Raw genomic sequence first — 18,361 nt, forward strand, 5'->3', positions numbered from 1 at the left:
CCCTTAGTGCCACATTCACATGTCTCTAAAATACCTCCAGGGATGAGAACTCCAGCACTTCCCAGGGCAGTTCCAATGTTTGACAACCCTCTCCATGCAGAAACTCTTCCTAACACCCAATCTAAACCTCTCTTTGCACACCCAAAATCTTCTCCTTCTGTTATGAAGAAGAAATGAGACAGAATGGTTTGAAGCCCCATACATTGCCTCTTCTGCAACAAAGCATAGACTATCTGCCTTTTATGTCTGTTAGCGCAACTAAGTGAGCAGATCTTTATTTCCAGATTTCCCAGTGGAGAAACACCTCAAACACAAACTTAATGTGGAGCAAAACAATGCCGGAGAGCTCTTTGTGGCATGTGTGTGTGTGACAAGGTGTCATAATGACAGACTGATGAGCAGGCTCAGCCTCTGCTAACCTCCTTCACCTTGTCACAGAGACATTAATCAGGCTCTGCTCTTCTGCAAGGATTTCAGGATGTTTTGGTCAATGTCAACACTGGGAAAATGAGAAGTTTGCCCTTTTATTAAACTTGCCTTGAGAGACATCTTCACCAATTATGTCCAGGGGCCGTTCAGAAAAAAGCTCCAACTGTATGTGATTTGTACTAAAGTACTTGACAGCATAAAAAATGACCAGTGACTCACAGAGTTCCCCTTCCTGTGTTTTACTGTCTCTTTATATCTTGTTCAAAAGTACTATGCAAACCTATACTGTTCGTCATTAATCCACCTCCTAACAGGTTACTGTGGAGCTGAGGAAAGCTACTTGAGAGCGCTCTGAAGTTGCACTCCTTGTTCTTTGTAATCCCAGCAGTAATTTTGATCAACCGAAGTACAATACTGGGACTTAGGTTCAAGACATTCATTTTAGGTTTTAATACCAGGAGAAGGTTGCTTTCAGCATGCTGAGGCAGCGCAAGAGAAAACCACAATGAAGTGTTATCAGTACGGCCAACCTGGAGAATTCAGGAACTATGAGGTTGCTCTAACCAGCCTGCAATTTGTAAACAAATGTAAGCAATAAAACACACAGAGTGGGCACGAAATCTCTCTTCTCCTTTTCATTGATTTCTGATTACACCCCCTGGACCTTACAATATGAAGAAATTAGCAGACATTCCCCATCTCCTTTCTTCAGAGTCTTCTGCATCTTTAACTTTTTCTGTACCACAATGAGAACGGATCTGCTTCTCCTGCACTGTCTGCTCTGAGGTCATAGCGCTGGGATGCTGGAAGTGGTGCTACCAAGCTGCTTGTGTTTTGTATGGAAGATTATAAAAAGCTTCCTCTCCATCACACACCTTCCCCATCACCAAACCTTCCTGTCTATCACCCATCTCCTGGACTTCTCCCCACACCCATGCACACAGACGATGCTGAGGCACTCGCTGTGTGGTATTTTTGAAAATGTTAAGCCTGATCCAGAAGCCTGAACTACAGCAGTTTGTGCAGCGTTTGGATGTCAGCCCATACCTTATGCCTACACCTACACAGCCTCACTTAGCCAGACTCTGCAACGCTCCCCACGTCGCTAGTTAAGTGCTGACCGGCTGGCTGAGTTTTATCAGCATAACATGATTTAAAACTTTATGGCCTTTGACACACAATTCATATGAGCATTGAAGAAACTATGTTAATGGAGTCATGTGGTTACAGCCCAGAAGTTAAGACAGTAAATCACAGATTCATCACAGAATAGCTTAAGTTAGAAGGGACTTTAAAGATCAGCTGGTTCCAACCCCCTGCCATGGGCAGGGACACCTCCCACCAGACCAGGTTGCCCAAAGCCCCATCCAGCCTGGCCTTGAACACCTCCAGGGATGGGGCATCCACAGCTTCTCTGGGCAGCCTGTGCCAGGGCCTCACCACCCTCTGAGTGAAGAATTTATTCCTTGTATCTAATCTAAATCTACCCCCTTGTAGTTTAAAGCCATTTCCCCTTGTCCTATCACCACACCCCCTGACAAAGAGTCCCTCCCCAGCTTTCCTGTAGCCCCCTTTAGGCACTGGCAGGCCGCTGTAAGGTCTCCCCGGAGCCTTCTCTTCTCCAGGCTGAACAACCCCAACTCCCTCAGCCTGTCTTCACAGGAGAGGTGCTCCAGCCCTCTGATCATCCTTGTGGCCCTCCTCTGGACCTGCTCTAACAGCTCCACATCCTTCTTGTGCTGGGGCCCCAGACCTGGACGCAGCACTCCAAGTGAAGCCTCACAAGGGCAGAGCAGAGGGGCACAATCACCTCCCTCCACCTGCTGGCCACTCCTCTGTAGATGCAGCCCAGGATGCAGTTGGCCTTCTGGGCTACAAGCACGCACTGCTGGCTCATGTGGAGCTTTTCGTCCACCAGAACCCCCAAGCCCTTCTCTGCAGGGCTGCTCTCAATGAGTTCTTCCCCCAGAAGACTGTGCTCATGTCTGGGATTTCCCTAACATAGGTGCAGCACCTTGCACTTGGACTTGTTGAACCTCATTAGGTTCACATGGGCCCAATTCTCAATCTTGTCCCTTTGGACAGCATCCCTTCTTTCTGCTGTGTTGACTGCACCACTCAGATCAGTGTTACTGGCAGACTTGGTGAGGGTGCACTCAATCCCACTGTCTGTGTCATTATAATAAAGACATTAAACAGTACTAGTCCCAAGATAGACCCCTGAAGGACACCGCTCATCACCAGCCTCCACCTGGATATAGAGCTGTTGACTGCAACTCTCTGTATGTAGCCAACCAGCCAACTCCTTATCCACTGAATGATCCACCCATCAAACCCATCTCTTCAATTTGGAGACCAGGATGTCATGTGGGACCATGTCAAAGGTCTTACAGAAGCCCAGGTAGATGACATCAGTCAGTCTTCCCTTGTCAACTGATGCATTCTATCATAAAAGGTCACCAGATTGGTCAGGCATGATTTGCCCTCAGTGAAGCCATGCTGGCTATCTCGGATCACCTCCTTGTCCTGCATGTACCTTGACATGGCTTCCAGGAGGATGTTTTCCATGATTTTGCCAGGCAGAGAGGTAAGAGTCACCGGTCTGTAGATTCCTCGGTCCTCCTTTCTACCCTTTTTAAAAATGGGAATGATGCTTCCCTTTTTCCAGTCACCAGGGACTTTACTTGATGGCCAGGACTTCTCAGATTGGATGGAGAGAGGTTTGGCACCTCCATCAGCCAGTTCCTGCAGGACCCTGGGATGCATAGCATCAGGTCCCATGGACTTATACCTGTTCAACTTCACCAGGTGGTCCTGAACCTGCTCTTTGCTTACAGTGGAAGGGACTTTGTGCCCCCAGCCTTTGCCTAGAGGTGCTAAATATAACAGTAGTGCTTGTTTTGTTTTTAGAAAACCACAGATACCTGACAAAGCTGAGGCTAAGGTGCAAGACAAGTGCTAAGCAGCACTGTCCTGAGTTTGTAGATAGAGTGTCCCTTTGCACTGGCACAGAGATTCTCCTTTGTTACACAAGTCCCTGACAAGACAGGAAATGCAGTTGAGCATCTCCTACTACAAAAGCCAAGGGGTTTTACAATTTCTTCTCCAAACGTCTGGCTGCTGCAGGTGTGTAGAGTCTCCACCACCTCGGTCCCTTCTCCTCTTGGCCGCTGCATGTGGCCACCCTGCCCCTGCTCTGCTCCCTGCCCGCAATGCTTCCCCTGGAAAGCACTTCAAAACTGCAGAGTGTCAAAGATGTTATGGTCTGTGAGAGACTTCACAGCCAGACTCCTCGAAAAACCCACACAGCCTATTTATACCGCAACAGCTGCGGCAGAGGCAGAACAGACTGAACACTTGCAGACTCAGGAAAATAACACGGCCTCATTTCAGAAGATCATTATAATACACAAAATGTATAGCTCTTTTGTTCATCCTTTAAGGAAAAGCTAAAACTGATCAATCTGTTCTTCGCGATGGCTAGAATGTGTTCCTCCTTAACGACTTCTGAATAGTAAGCGCTTGCTGGAGCCCAGAACAACTGTGAAGAAAAAATATTGAGCCCTCGATTTAAAAAATGACTAGCAATTTTATCTGCTTCAATACCCGAGTGGTGTACGTTTGCAGTCGATTAGTCACCGCAGATTACTTTTCAGCCCACGTGGCAACATTTTTTTTTTCTACTGAGAACAAGGAAAACCAGGCCAGAAGGGTGAAATTCAATCCTAATTTTTTGATGTCCCAATAAATATAAAATTGCCTGCTTACCTGTAAAAACTACAGCTACACATCTTAATGGTATTACGACAAAAAAGTATTACTTGGTAATTAAAACTGTACTTCTTTAATTGTATTAAGATTTGGTTTAAATGCACAAGAAAAAAAAAAGCCGCCAATGCCTGGCACTGTATTCCTCTTAGCTTTGATTTCTAATCCTTAAGTAACATCAGAAGAATATTCTTTCTCAAGAAACTGTCTTCTGAAAGACAATTTAAGTAACAACTGGATTTGCTATGTAAATTAAAACTTGGTAAATCTCAGTATCTATTTTTTTCTATGCAACCTCTTCAGAAGGATGCACACTCCATTTTACATTTTTCATTAATGCGCCAAATCAGTGGAGGTTGTAAAGGTTAAAGATGTTTAATCGTTACTAGATGACAATCGGTCAAAAATGGCATTCTAGCATGTAGCTAGACGGCAAAGATGTTGCATTTTCAGATTCACCCCCCCTAATTCTTCCTTTCCCTTCGGAATTTATCGTTAAGCTGCATTTATGTGTATCGCATGACATGTACAGTCAGGAATCAATCTGAAAAGCCAAATCTGAAAGCTTCTTGTCATTTCTCATTTTCTGTGACCAAGTAAGGGAAAAACCTACATGATTTCTTCGGTGGAAAAGACCAGCTTCGCCGTTTTCATCATTTATACTATGACAGCCCTCAGAGGCCCCAGATGTGGACCAAAATTAATTCTTTCAGACCCAGCATAAGCAAAATATGAAAACAGGCTGGATGCCAAAATACATATATATATATGTATGTGTGTATAATTTCCCACCTCTTTTGCTTCTCCCTTTACTGAAAGTGTTGCTGAGCTGAGGCTAGAAAGGAAAGGGAAAGGAGAGTAAAGTGACCTCTCATGCTACCTATCCTGTGGCACCCAGCAGCGGTGGGTGACAGGGCACAGCAGGACAAAAGAGGCAAAGCTGTGTAAATTCCCTCCCTCTCCTTTCTCCTCTCGTTCTGATCTGGAGCCACGTATTCTGCCATTCTCATGGTAAGACTCCGAACAGCTGTGTTAAAGCACCCAAGCTCTTTCATTAGCACCTTCAAAGAGCCATTCACCCCCTTCTAACTAAAACCATAACGGGAAGAACTGCCCTCTGGAGGGCTTTCTCTCTGTGCGTTCATTTCAGAGGGAAACTGAAGAGTTCTTTAAGGCTTTTGGTTTACACAAACTCTAATCCAACCGGGGTATTGAACAGTATATTAATATTATTTATAATTCAGAATAAGCCTCTATCTTCCTGGAGATGTTAAATGGAGTGGTTCATGAATTTTGAAAGGTATTCAGATGCTGTGGCATTAAAGGATGGTGCAAACATCTGAATACAACAGAGCGTAATGCAATTTAATATACACTACAGTACAGACACTACTGAATTTCAGGCACCAATTTAGGCAGCGAATGGTATCTTTTAATAACCTCACCTCTGCCTTTGATCAAAAAGAGATAAAAAACGCACAACAAGAACAGAATAGTCTTGAAAGTTGCACAATATATAAAAGGTCACGGAACCGGATGGAAAAAGCTCATTCCACTTGCACGATATTTTGAAATTTGCACTTCTCCAGATACTGAGCGACACTGCAAGGTCTGCAAAACTCTGTGAGAATGGGAATGAACTCGTGGCCTTGGAGGGCTGTCAGGGGCATGGGCACAAAGCCCTGGGAGTGGGCAGGGCCCCAGCCCCTTGCTGCCCTCTGCGTAGTGCAGGGGCTGCCTCGGAGGTGGCAGAGCACCAGCCAGGACCAGCGGCTCAGTCCTGCAGGTTTGGGCCCTGAGCAGGCAATGAAACACCCTTGCTCCCCTCCACCTCCCAAAAAAAGAAACTGCATTTTCCTTAACTGGTTGTATCAAATCACGGCAGCTCCTTCCAGCCTTGAAACCTACGGCACCGTGTGTTGCTTTGGGCTCAGACATTGGGAAGAGAGCAGGCTGTAACAGGGGATCATCACCAAGAGTAAAGCCACACTTTTTAACACCTTTGAAAGCAATCATAAAAATCTGTAAAGGGCTGGAGTCTACAACAGGGACGACCCAAAGAGCATCATGGCAGGATCTCTGCAAAGAGCAGTACAAAACCGGGCGCTGATGGAAAACAGAGAACAGGCATGACAGCCGAAGGCAAATAACCGTACACTGTACCAGGGAGCCCTAAAAGCAGGTGAAGGTCTCAGTGAAAGTGCAAGACCAGCAAGCAAAACCAGGGCTGGAGCTGTGTCCTACAGCAGGGCCAGGGCCTGAAGGTCACCATGCTGCACCCTGAGGGGCTGAAGACGGAGCAGCAGCAATGCCAGGTGTGACTTTGCGGGTTGACTTTGGTGATGGAGAGCATTTACACTGAATGCAGATTGCATTTTAGTGAAATCCAGTGCCGCAGCATATTATATGCTTCTAAACAATATTATTAAACTACCATAATAATCACCCTGCTCTTCAATCCAAGGTCTCAAAGCACATTACAGGCGGTAATGAAATAACTCACACAAGACCACTGCAAGGAAGAAGGGGATCATTACTGCCAGTGCTTGCAGTCATAAAGTTGTGCTCAACAGAATTTCATTGCAAGGAGCCAGGCACACAAGTGGTCACCAGATACATACTTCTCTCCGTGGAAGTCTGAGTTCAGCATGGGTCCTGTCAAGGATTTATCATCCCTTCCCTGATGCTCAGTATTTTAACTCAAGTTCCAGGTCTTAAGACTGTTGTAATTGCAAGAGACTCTCAGCTTTCATTTACAAGAAACAAAATGAAAACAATCCACAGAAAAAAAAAAAGCTATATTTGTGGAACCAAAGTTGGAAAATCTGTTCAGTCTACTCTAAGACAGAAGGCAAATGAAAACAACAAAAATGTATTTTCTTTTTGTGCTTCAGATACTCCCCTTCTCTAAAGCAGTCACAGTATCTTCTTGGGGGCTGAGTCACGATTTCTTTCTGCGCGTGGCCACCAGCCCTGTCCAGCTGGCACGAAGTCAGCTGGCTGGGACACAGCCCTGACCTCTGTACCGAGCAAGCCGCCCCGAGCGACATTTCCGAATCATGCAGGAGCCTTATGGCAGAGCTAAGGAGGGGATCCAGGCCTTAATTACACCACACTTCACATCAACAAAGAACTGTTAAGACACAAATGAATTAACTGGTAACACGTTAGAGGAAACAGGACGCAGCATCTTGCGATTCAGACTTTTAGCTGGAGTTCAGAGGAGTTGAGTTCAATCTTGCGACCCTGTCACAGCTTTCCTGCGTCACCTAAGGCAAACCACTTACCCCTAGAGCCCCGTTTTTCAAAAGCACGACTCCAACTGATTTGTTTCTGTGCCAATAGCCACATTTTGCTTGTGGGTAACAAAGCGAGCATCGCTCTGTACGCACAACGGAGCCGATGGCTTGACGGGAAAGCACAAACCAACAGCCCAGACTCCAGCACTGTTGCTTTGGTGGACAGATGTGTGACCACAGGGCTATAAGCACCTGGGTCAGACCTTGCTTCCCTGCTGCAACATGCATTGATTGTGATCGATAAACCCACATTGGTCGGGCTTCCAATGTGTGCAAACCTGAAGGCAGAGCTAACAAAGTAGAAACAAATGGGAATTTTGATAAGCTTCTGTCATACATTTCAGAAATTCCAGAATTTGTATTTTTTTAATCCCTTTTCCTTTAAATCCATACTATGAAGCACAGAAAGCTAGTATCTATCTAGGTTTTGTGCCCCCGGAATGCTTCCTGTGTGTTTACATGCAGTACCAATTTTTCTAGCTTTTGACACTAAGTAAAGCATTAATTGGGGTGGGGAAAAAAACTGCAAAAACTAAAACACACACACAAAAAATCCCCCAAAACTTTCGTCTCTAGACATAAGAATAACTCAGTGATTTGCCCTTGGGGAGGGAGGCAATACACATAGTGGATGACAAATGACTAAACCCATATGCATTCACTTCCTATCTACCCTGAAAAGAAATTAAGCAGCTATCAGCTTACCGTGGAAGCCAGAGACACAAGCAATAATTTTTGTGAACGATAACCTGGCACGTCTCCTCTGCTGCAATGGCAGCTGCTGCTGCTCATGTTGGGGAGGTTTTGGGAGCTACTTCGGACTCCCACATTCACACCTGACCCTGGTCTACCCTGCATGCTGGGACTCAAAGAGGAAGGACTTTGGAGGTCACTGCTGTACTGTGACCACGGCTTTATGGAAGCAGAACAACCTGTGTTTTCCTTACATGGAAGTCAATTACAATCTGGCACTAATTAAATCAGTGTTTCTTTCCCCCTATCTGCATTAAAGAACTATACCATGTGTAATTAATTAATAATTGGATTAATGCACATAAGTACCTGCAAAGGGAGAAATTACAAGGGAGTAAAGGGCTCTTTATTCCAGCAGAGAAAGGTACAACCAAAGCCAAAAGCTGGAAAGAAAAGGCAGACAAATTCAAATGAAAAATAAAGCAGACATTTCAAAGAATGAAGGAGATAAGCATCAGGAAAAAAAGGTCTTGTAGCCTTTAAATCAGTATCTTCCTGGAATATAGGCTTCAGTCAAACACCAGTTAGACGTGTCAGCGTAGGAGCAATTAGGTGATTTTCTGCAACTTGAACTGTGCATGGGGTCAGAGCAGGTGATCTAATAAGCCCTCTGACCTTATGACTATGAATCTGTTCACTCACTACCCTATCACACTGAGAAACCTCTGCTTCCACCTCTAAAACAGAAAATATTGTAAGCAGGAAAAATAGAGGGGCTCTCATGCACTATGCTGGAAGGTCTGGGAAAAAATCACTTCCATCAGCAAATAAATAAATAAATAGAACATAGTATCAAAAAAGTAGTACTATAATACAAAAATAATGGGATTACAACTATAGCAACAGAAGTATCATCTTCAACCCATTAATTTTTTCCTGAAGCTAAAATAATTCCTTAAATGCAGTAAACTTCTATGGGCAGAGAATTCAAAGATTTGCATTTTTTTTTTCTGTGTTCTGTTACAAGCCCCTGAAAGGGAAGAGACAGATATGGGGAAATAGGTTATTCCATACTCATGACATACTTTATGGTCAATACACTGGAAGGCCACGGAAATTAGCTACGACCGTTATCTTAGATGAGTATTTGTACCTAATAGTCTCATATAAGCCCAGCTAAATATATTTTCTCATTTCACACTCAGACAATCACTAAGGGTTCAGTCCCACACCCATCTGCGGCAATGGCAGAAATCCCATTGACTTCACTGTGAGGAGGATAAAACTCATTCCTCGTAGGTGTTACAGCACAGTTACAGTCACTTTTTTTTTTTAAAGCATCTATGAGACAAAAGAGTGGGACTTTATTCCCCCCCCCACTTTTTTTTTTTTAAGATTAAAGAAAAAGATGGGCTTCTACACCAGAACTGAGTTAGACCTAAACAGTGCAAGTGCCAGAGCAGAACATCAAAGCGTTCAGCCCAGGGGCTGCATTATAAGACCACATGGAAATCTGGGCAGGAGTATTTTCATAGAAACATAGAAGAACAGAATGGTTTGGGCTGGAAGGGACCTTAAAGCCCATGCAGTCCCAACCCCCTGCCATGTGCAGGGACACCTCCCACCAGCCCAGGTTGCCCAAAGCCCCATCCAGCCTGGCCTTGAGCACCTCCAGGGATGGGGCATCCACAGCTTCGCTGGGCTAAAGCAAAGAGCATCTAAATTCTCAAAATTCAAAGGGCCTTCAAAAGCATCTAAAATGGCTTCTCAAAAGTTACTTCTAAAAATCATTCACAGGCATTTTTGATGACTTTACTGTGGTCGCTGTGCCAACTATGTTATGAATCAATCTTGACCAGACAGAATGAATGATTGAATCAAAATTCAAGGTGGGGAAAAGGATAAACTCTAAAGTAATAAGATCGGGCTGTTATTCATTTATGGTACATTCACATCCTGACAGTTCCACTATTTCTGGGAAAGATTTATCTTGTCTTAAAATCATTTCTCAAGTGTCATGACTCAAGTGGACCTCTAGAAGAAGCTGGGCTGAGATACGTGAGCCTGCGGGGAGCCAGGGACTGCCCCGGTGCAGCACTGTGTGCCCGACCGATGGCACGGATGCAGCAACTAGAGGGGAAGTTTTGGCCTGGAGGGTACCAAAAACGGTCTTGCGGTCATCCTGACATCACACCAGCGCCAAAACGATCACCGAATCAGAACAAGTTAGTCTTATCTTTAAAAAACAAAATGTATATGCAATTTGCAATTACAATTCAGTGCATATTTTATGGCAAGGACTCACTTATGAAGGGCACTTCACGGACTCTAGTTTCTTTAAAGCATTTCTAAGCCACTCAGAGCTACATTTCTACCTTTTTTCATTTTAAAAGCAGCTGAATATTCAAATGCACTTTTGTATTTTAAGTGTAATTTCTAATTACATGCACAATTGCTAATCCATCTGTTTACTACATACTGTAAATGTCTGTAGTTATATATGCTTGAATAATTATTGAAAATTAAATATCGTAAACAGTCAAATTAATTTCTCTCAGCATACCAAATTGCAGGAAGTCTGCAAGATGATAAAATATTACTTGCCCCCAGAAATGGAAGAAGTCACTCCTATCCCACACCTCACTGAATGTGCTTATTGCTGTGCTGTAACTGATAGGAACTTTTTAATCCAAAAATGTGTAACAAGAAGTGTCTGAAAAGCTCCATTACACTCTGCTATCAGTGAAAGAGTGATTTAAAAAGAATGTGGTCTGCGAATGTTTCGACTGTGTTGGAACAAGAAAATGATGTTCCTTATGTGAGGCAAGTTGCTGTTAACATTTTCTTGTTTCTAACAATCCTGTTAGAAGCACTGTAGGAATATATATCATAAAATAAGGAAAATGCCTATTTTCTTTTATTGATTTGTTTATAACATTGCATGGCAAAAATGCTATTCAGGAAGCCCAGAGCAAAAAAACACGGGAACGCACAGATGTATATTTGAGTATAGATCACCTGTTCCCAGAACACACACAGCCTTTCCTCCCAGCTTTCAGTGCAAAACTGAGCTGTGCCACAGTGCCCCTCTACTCTACAGCTACAGTCATTTTGGGCTTAAACTTCATTTTTTATGCATTAACAGGTTTTCAGTGCAAGTAAGATCATCTCTTCTGAGCTCCTACATAACATTTATGGAATTTCACTGTTCGGCTCCTGCTCCTAGACCATAACTTCAGAACAGCATCTTTACAGCCAATACTACTATCCTGAGCCAGAAAAATAAGACTTTTTTCTGGTCTGAATTTCTCTAACTTCACCTTCCACTGACTTTTATGCCTTTTATCTGTTAGATGAAAGAAAACTTTTGTCAGAAATCCTGTCCCTGCGTAGGCACACACAAACCATGAAGGCATCACCTCTTGAAGTTTTCTTGACAAATTAAACAGACTGAATTTCTTCAGCTTCTTACGATAAGGCGGTGCAGATTTTAGATTTTCTAAAAGGCAACTGAGAACCTCAGTGGTGTGATCCTTTCAAGTACACGGCTTGACACAGGACCCAGACATGCTTTAAAAGAGATGAGGAGCTGGCTCTAAACTTCTAACTTCATCATTTAAAAGTGAGTCCTACTGTCTATAGAGGCAGCCAAAGAACATTTAAGTTCTTAATTCTATGATGCGTGTCTACAGCTATCACAGCTGTCACCCACCTAGCAATGGGAAATCAAGTGTCCAGACACCTTCCCAAATCTCACCCTGGCTGTAGACAAAAGGTCTCTGTAAACTCCCTCTACCAAAAAAAAAAAAAAAAATTGAGCTATGGTTTTGGAGGAAAAGACTGGGATACTCCATTAGATATTTCATTTTTAACTATGGTGAGAAGACAAGCCAGCTTTTCCAGGATACAAAGGAATTTCACCTTTCAGAAGCACAGCTGGGTACCATTTTTGCAAAGCTCAGCCTTCCGAGGTGACTTTTCCTTCATATTCTAAGGAAACAGCAACTAAGCTTTTTTATTGTAAGACTCTTGCTGTCTTTCTTTGCTCATGAAAAAGGATGAGGAGAGGAGGGAAAAAAACTAAAATTATACGCATGCCATGGAAGGAAAACTGAAAGAAAAAAATCCACTTTGAATGTTTTTGTTGAAAAATCCTTCCGTTTTAAAAAAAGCAAAATCTGAAAAAAAAATACTTTGCAAGTCGTGCAAAAATTTTGGGAAAAAAAGGTACATATAAATAAAATATATGCTATATATATACAGAGACACTTGAGAGAGGCAGAGGGAAATGTCTCTGTAGATGCAGGCACCCGCTGCCAGCTCAGCTGAAGGCGACAAGGAGCTGAGGAGCTGACACCCATGAGACAGAGAGCGGGGAGGAGGCCAAGAGCATATATCCACTGTACCAACAACCACACGGAATTACCAGCCATGTCCTATACCCCATTTACACCACGAGACTGATGGGGAAGCTGCTGAGCGATGGAGGTGCAGGGCAGGCAGGGAGAGCAGCACAGGGCTGACGACTTGGACACCCTGCTGCCAACACCCTCCCTTCCCCTGAAGGCCAAAGCCTTCGCAGAACCTGGCATGAGGCTGCTCTGCCCTTTGGTGAACGCAATTCCCCATTTTTGTGGAGAGACAGTGCTATGTGAGGGTGTCCAAATTGCCATGTGCTTGGAGTTATGGCCTGAACGTTACCTGAGGCGGCACCAAGACTGTCCTCCATGGAGCGCCTTTAGGACCGTTTTTGGGAGACCAGGCCAGCTCCTCCAATGCTGCTGCCTCTACGCAGTGTTCAGAATCTCCTTTCAAGCATACAGGTGTCATATAGTCTATAAAATGCACATTTTATAGTTTTTCAGGCTGTTTGTGCACTTTCCTCGTGGTGCTGGGCAGGCAGTGTGGCCTGTCCCCAGCTGGAGGAGGGCAGAGGGCTGCAGCAGCCCCAGCGCAGTGGGGGTCAGTCAGGATTTAGTGAGCATGGCACGTGGTGTCCTCCACCACTCATGTGCCACCACACCATCGTTCCCCTCTGCCATCCCTGTGATAATTTGGGGTGAAGACCCTCCAGCTGCTCCTCCCTGCTCTGCACGGTGCCAGGATCTGCAGCCCCAGGACAACGCCTGCGGCACAAGCAGGCACGCCGGCACCATGCCAGCGAAGGACCGAACTGCCCGCTCCTCCATTTTAACAGCATGGTCTCGACTCACTTAAGGCTGATCAATACTGCCTGGGTTTTAATTCTGCATCCCCATCTGCTTTTTCCCATCTGTTGTCTCAGGCTCCCTTTACACTCTGAGTTTTTTGGTGCAGCAACCATCTTTTACTCCATCTACACTGCCAAGCTCAGCAGGGTGCCGCCTCATGACTGTAGCTATAAAGGTGCTACAAGATTGCAAATATACTTTAAAAAGTCATAGTTTTAGATTACCAAGAGGCAGCACAGGTTTTGCTTTTCCTCACAGAATTCTTAGTTCTGAATTATTTCTAAATACTAAATGAAAAATAAAAATGAAACACAGTTTCTCTTCCTTTTTGTGCAGCACTCATTGTGGAGAAATTAAGCTATGTTGAGGGTACAGGTTTTTTTGTTGTTTGTTTTTTGTTTTCTTTTTTTTACTCAAAAGCACTCTCAGAGGTAAGGGTGGGAGTTCACGATTACACAAGCCAAATACACACACAGTCCATAGTTTTGTGGGAAACAGTCTTCAATACAGAGTATTTTCTGAGACAACTGTCTTTATACAGTCACTTCAACAAAACATATATTATTTTATTCATGTTTTAATCTCTTTCCTCATGTTTGTTCATAAGCAAAAATGGCCTCTCCCTACAGAAATTTTCCCTTCTCTGACATTTCTGTTTTCCCATTAAGTCTTTTTTCACATTCCTAGTGCTGTGTTTCTGTTGTTAACAAAACCACGAGTTGAAGAGGTTAGGCTGATGCCTTGCAGGGTGTTCATAAAATCCCAGCTATTCTGCACAATGACTCCAAGCAAAAAGCAAGAACAGAAGTTTTGGAGGTGGAAAGGAAGAGGCTTCCTCTCCAGTATAAATAACTGTGAGGAAATGCCTTTTTGATCCTCCCTCCTCAACACCAGGTAGCAGCAGGGAAGAACAAATCAGACAGATGGGAGCTGAACTCATGGGAGGGTGATGAAACCACTGGTGAAAGAGTGACTACACCTAAATCCTGCCTATTTGCCTCTCTGACACCAGGCTGGACATCATTCAGTGGACGACTCTCTCCTCACCAAACAAACCCAAATCAAACTGAGGGGTTTCCAGACATAAAAATTCAGATCATGGGCATCTTACTGAGTCAATGCTGCAGTTTGCCCCTGTGGACTACTTTAGAGTTAATTTTGGTCATGTGGTTGCTTTATTTTTTCTCCTTTAATACATAATATTCTCTTAATCAGTTTGGATTACATTAAGTATTACAAGAAAGAAAGAAAAAATGAGATAAATCCCATAAGAAATTATAGACTCATTGAAAAATATCTACAGCATCATACATTTTTAAGCCGTTAATACTATCTAACATTTTTCCATCCCTGCACCTATTTTGGGTAATCTTGTGTGTGTTTATTCTCTCTGTTTAATCAATCTAATTCACACATACTCAATAAATTAAATTTAGTAACAATTATTCCCCGTGTCATTTGTAATATGTTCCCAGGTTCCATCTCAAGAATTGCCTTAAATTCATAGAATAATAATGAAAACAAGAAACTTCTCCATTCTCAGTTGCGTCTCCCAAAGGATCTCTCTGAATAACTTAAGTCATGGGCATACAACATTTCTTCAGAGATTAAAAAAATGCCTTGTTCTCACATTAACAAAAATAACTTGAACATTTTTGAACAATGACAGCATCCTGCCATAATAATACCTGTTTAAGGATAAGATGGCCAAATTCTAGGGTGGCATAAGCCATATAATTCAGCTGAAGCTGTAGTACCATAAGCAACCATGCTTCTCTAATCAACTTATATATATATATATATATATATATATACACACACATATATATATACTGAACATTTTATTACATAGTGTCTATGATTCAAATGAAGGTTAGAAAATACGAACATATGGTGAAGGGATGCAAAATTAATTATAATCAAAATATTCTCCTGCCGGCCAGACTTACAGTTATCTTTTGTGTATTGTGGCTACATTAAAGAAATGGTGAATGTGCATTGATGTTCATATGCTGTTATTAAGTTGAAGTTCAAGAAATATGCAGTTTTAAAACCAAGATCTGAAAAGCTACTAGTTAATTACCATACAAATAGATTACTGCAGCACAGATTCCTTGCACGTAAATCATCTGAAAAAAAACCAAGACATTTCTCTTCTATGACAACAAACCCACAGCAGATAATGACATTGACTCATATTTACAGGATGCAATGAGCACAAATATTCTTGCAAAGCAAATACAAGCAAATATACTACGGAGAAAGAAAGAGTACAAATGTGCGAGGCCAGCCTGGGACTTCAGAGCTCTGGGTTTGCCTCCTTGTTCCACAACAGCATCAAGCAAGCTGCTGTGCAAGCATTAGGCTGATAGCGAGAGGTTTCGCTTCACGCACCCAAGGGACACAAGGCAGCTTGGTCTTTACATACCTCGGAGGCCTCATTAGTGCCATCCTGCTCCTGCCCCTGTACACACTGGAATCCTTCTTTGCCTTTGGGCAACCCAGGGTTGCCTTTGGGCAAGTGAGGAGGAGGTGAAAGACAAGGATGGGAAATGGTGGGCTAATTGGAAACAGGATAGGAGACAGGATAGGAATCAGGCGCTCGTGAGGCTCCTACATGCCCAGGTAGTTTCTGTGCAGGTTATAGGGAACACCAGAGCTGAGAGGGAGGAGGCGTGGGGTCAGCCTAGCATTCAAGGTCCAGTGGGGCAGGCTGGCCTGGACCATTGCCAGGAAGGTTTTATATATGGCCAGTGGTTTCGAAAGCAAATTGAGACCAAATCTTCATTATTGGCATAGGTTGTTAGCTGCTCCCTTTGCCTCAGTTTCTTGTTTGCTCAAAAGGTACAACAGTGCTGCTCTGTCTTACCATATGGTATGGAGGACTTAGCCACCAAGAGAAGAGAAAGCATTTAAGCACAACAGGTGAGGAAGTAACAGGGATTGTTGAAGCCACAGGATGATCAATGTGAAAATATAGTTACAAGACCAGGGTCCCTTGCAGGGAAACTTTTTCTTTTTTTCTTTTTTTTTTTAATTTAACTTCAGAGATGTAAGAGTTCTGTAGAAAGTTTTGTATAAGATGAAAGCTGTGATTAGGGGGGTCTTCCAATATTTAACCCCCAGATACTGCTTTATTTTTATACATATATGTCTTCTGTTAAATTAAGCTCTGTGCATCTAGACATATGGCGACGCGATCTGTACAATTATACTGATAAGGTCACATACTTAACTGGCAAGAACTGGCAACAGCATTACTAACTTCAAAGAAGTTGTGTCAATCTTCACAGTGAGAGAAAAGCACTCTCATTAACATAAAGGGAAGGGGGAAAGTGAGGGGAGAATAATTTCACAGGAAATAATTATCTTTGGATATAACAGTGTAACTCTAATGGAGACGGAGAGTCAGAGAGAGACAGAAGAGGAAAAATAACATTGATCTACTATTCACCTTAATTTTGAACAGACCAGTTCAGCTGTATTGCAAGGTGATGAAGTTTAGGAGGTTTATTAGGTGCTGATACAACCTCCTACGTGACAGAAGACAAAGAAAAATTAATAGTTTGTAATTATTGACATCATGATGGCTTATGCAAACACACCTCTCTTTACAGTTGCCCTCCCTTCTTATTCCCATTTCCCAACTCATTTTTTTTTTAAATATTCACACAGAGAATAGGTCAATCTCATTCTCTCAGATAGGAAATGTCTCCACCTCTGCTTTTTGTTAAGTAATGAGGAATGGATGTCACCCTGAGAGTAAATTATGGCTACAGGCTTTGCCTCTAACTTCCAGTGAAGTCAGTAAAGAGAAATTAGAAAACGTTCATACAATAAGGTGAAGATACACCACTCAAGCCAGGAATGTGCCTGTCCTAAGATGACAATATGAACACACTCAGAGCAACTATGGAAAAGGGAAAAATGCTGATCCTTGTATTGTCTGCTCTGATTTGCAAGATCCAAAATCATAGACACACAGAGTACCTCTGACTGTTGAGCAACAGCAAAATGCAAGTTACTTGATTGATTAAAAAGCAGAAGCAATAAAAAGAAAGCAAAAGTCAACATTCCCCACCCCCAAGCCTTCACCTCATCTGGCCCAACATCACAGCTTTATTTTCCTCCCCGGCAGCTCCTCCTCCACACCCCTAACCCTGCACGAACACCACACTCACAGGCTCCATGTCCCTGCATCCATAACTCACAAACCTAATTTCCCTTGCCAGAGTTCAGGCTTGGGCCACAAGCAATTACTGTAACGTAAGGGCATTCACTGCTATTACCATAATAATGTATGGCAGGATATGACAAGTGTCCACAGCATGTGCATGTGTGCATATGTTTAACAGGGCTGTGACTCGATACTTATGGTACACAGCTTCACCGAATAATCTCGATTATGCTTGTCATTGATAATAATTTTTTCAAGAGTAGATGGCTACCTGGAAGTGAATGCAACAGCCCTAATTGCAAATTAGTGAAGGAACAGAACAACTTATGAAAAAGAGAGATGGTTTCTTAACCAGTTCTGACTAGCCGTGGCTTCTGGAAATGTATGAATAAAGAAAGTGGACTGACAGACAAGGCAGAAAAATCAGATATACAGCTAAGGTGATAGCCAGAGTTCTGAATACAACCAAAGTCTGTTTTCCTGATGTTTTTTTGAAAATGATAAATGACTGTTGTAACATACAACAATGTAGATTTATGGGATTAGTGGCAAAATTCCTGCTGTTCCAGAATCTGTATAAGGGCAGGACAGGAAGGAGCTATTTTTCTGCAGGGAAATGTTGAAAAGAGGTTCAGCGTGGGATTGTCACTGTGATCGGGGGTGGACTAATGCTCCTAACATCAGCAGGGACATTCCTCCCCACTGGCACGGCATTAACTCAAGATCAGTATTTCCCTGCCTCTTTCTCTTATCAGCCAGTAACCTTCTCCAGGAGAAAACACGGA

At 43.1% G+C, this 18,361-nt stretch overlaps 1 protein-coding gene across 22 annotated transcripts in view; it reads right to left on the bottom strand.

The window, feature by feature from the left end:
* The window catches only part of FAT3 (FAT atypical cadherin 3), a 426,083-nt gene that overhangs the window by 211,979 nt on the left and 195,743 nt on the right, over window positions 1-18,361 (bottom strand). The window lies entirely within an intron of this gene.

The sequence above is a fragment of the Anser brachyrhynchus genome (genome assembly GCF_964034855.1).
Source record: "Anser brachyrhynchus genome assembly, chromosome: 1".
Classification (NCBI taxonomy): Eukaryota; Metazoa; Chordata; class Aves; order Anseriformes; family Anatidae; genus Anser; species Anser brachyrhynchus.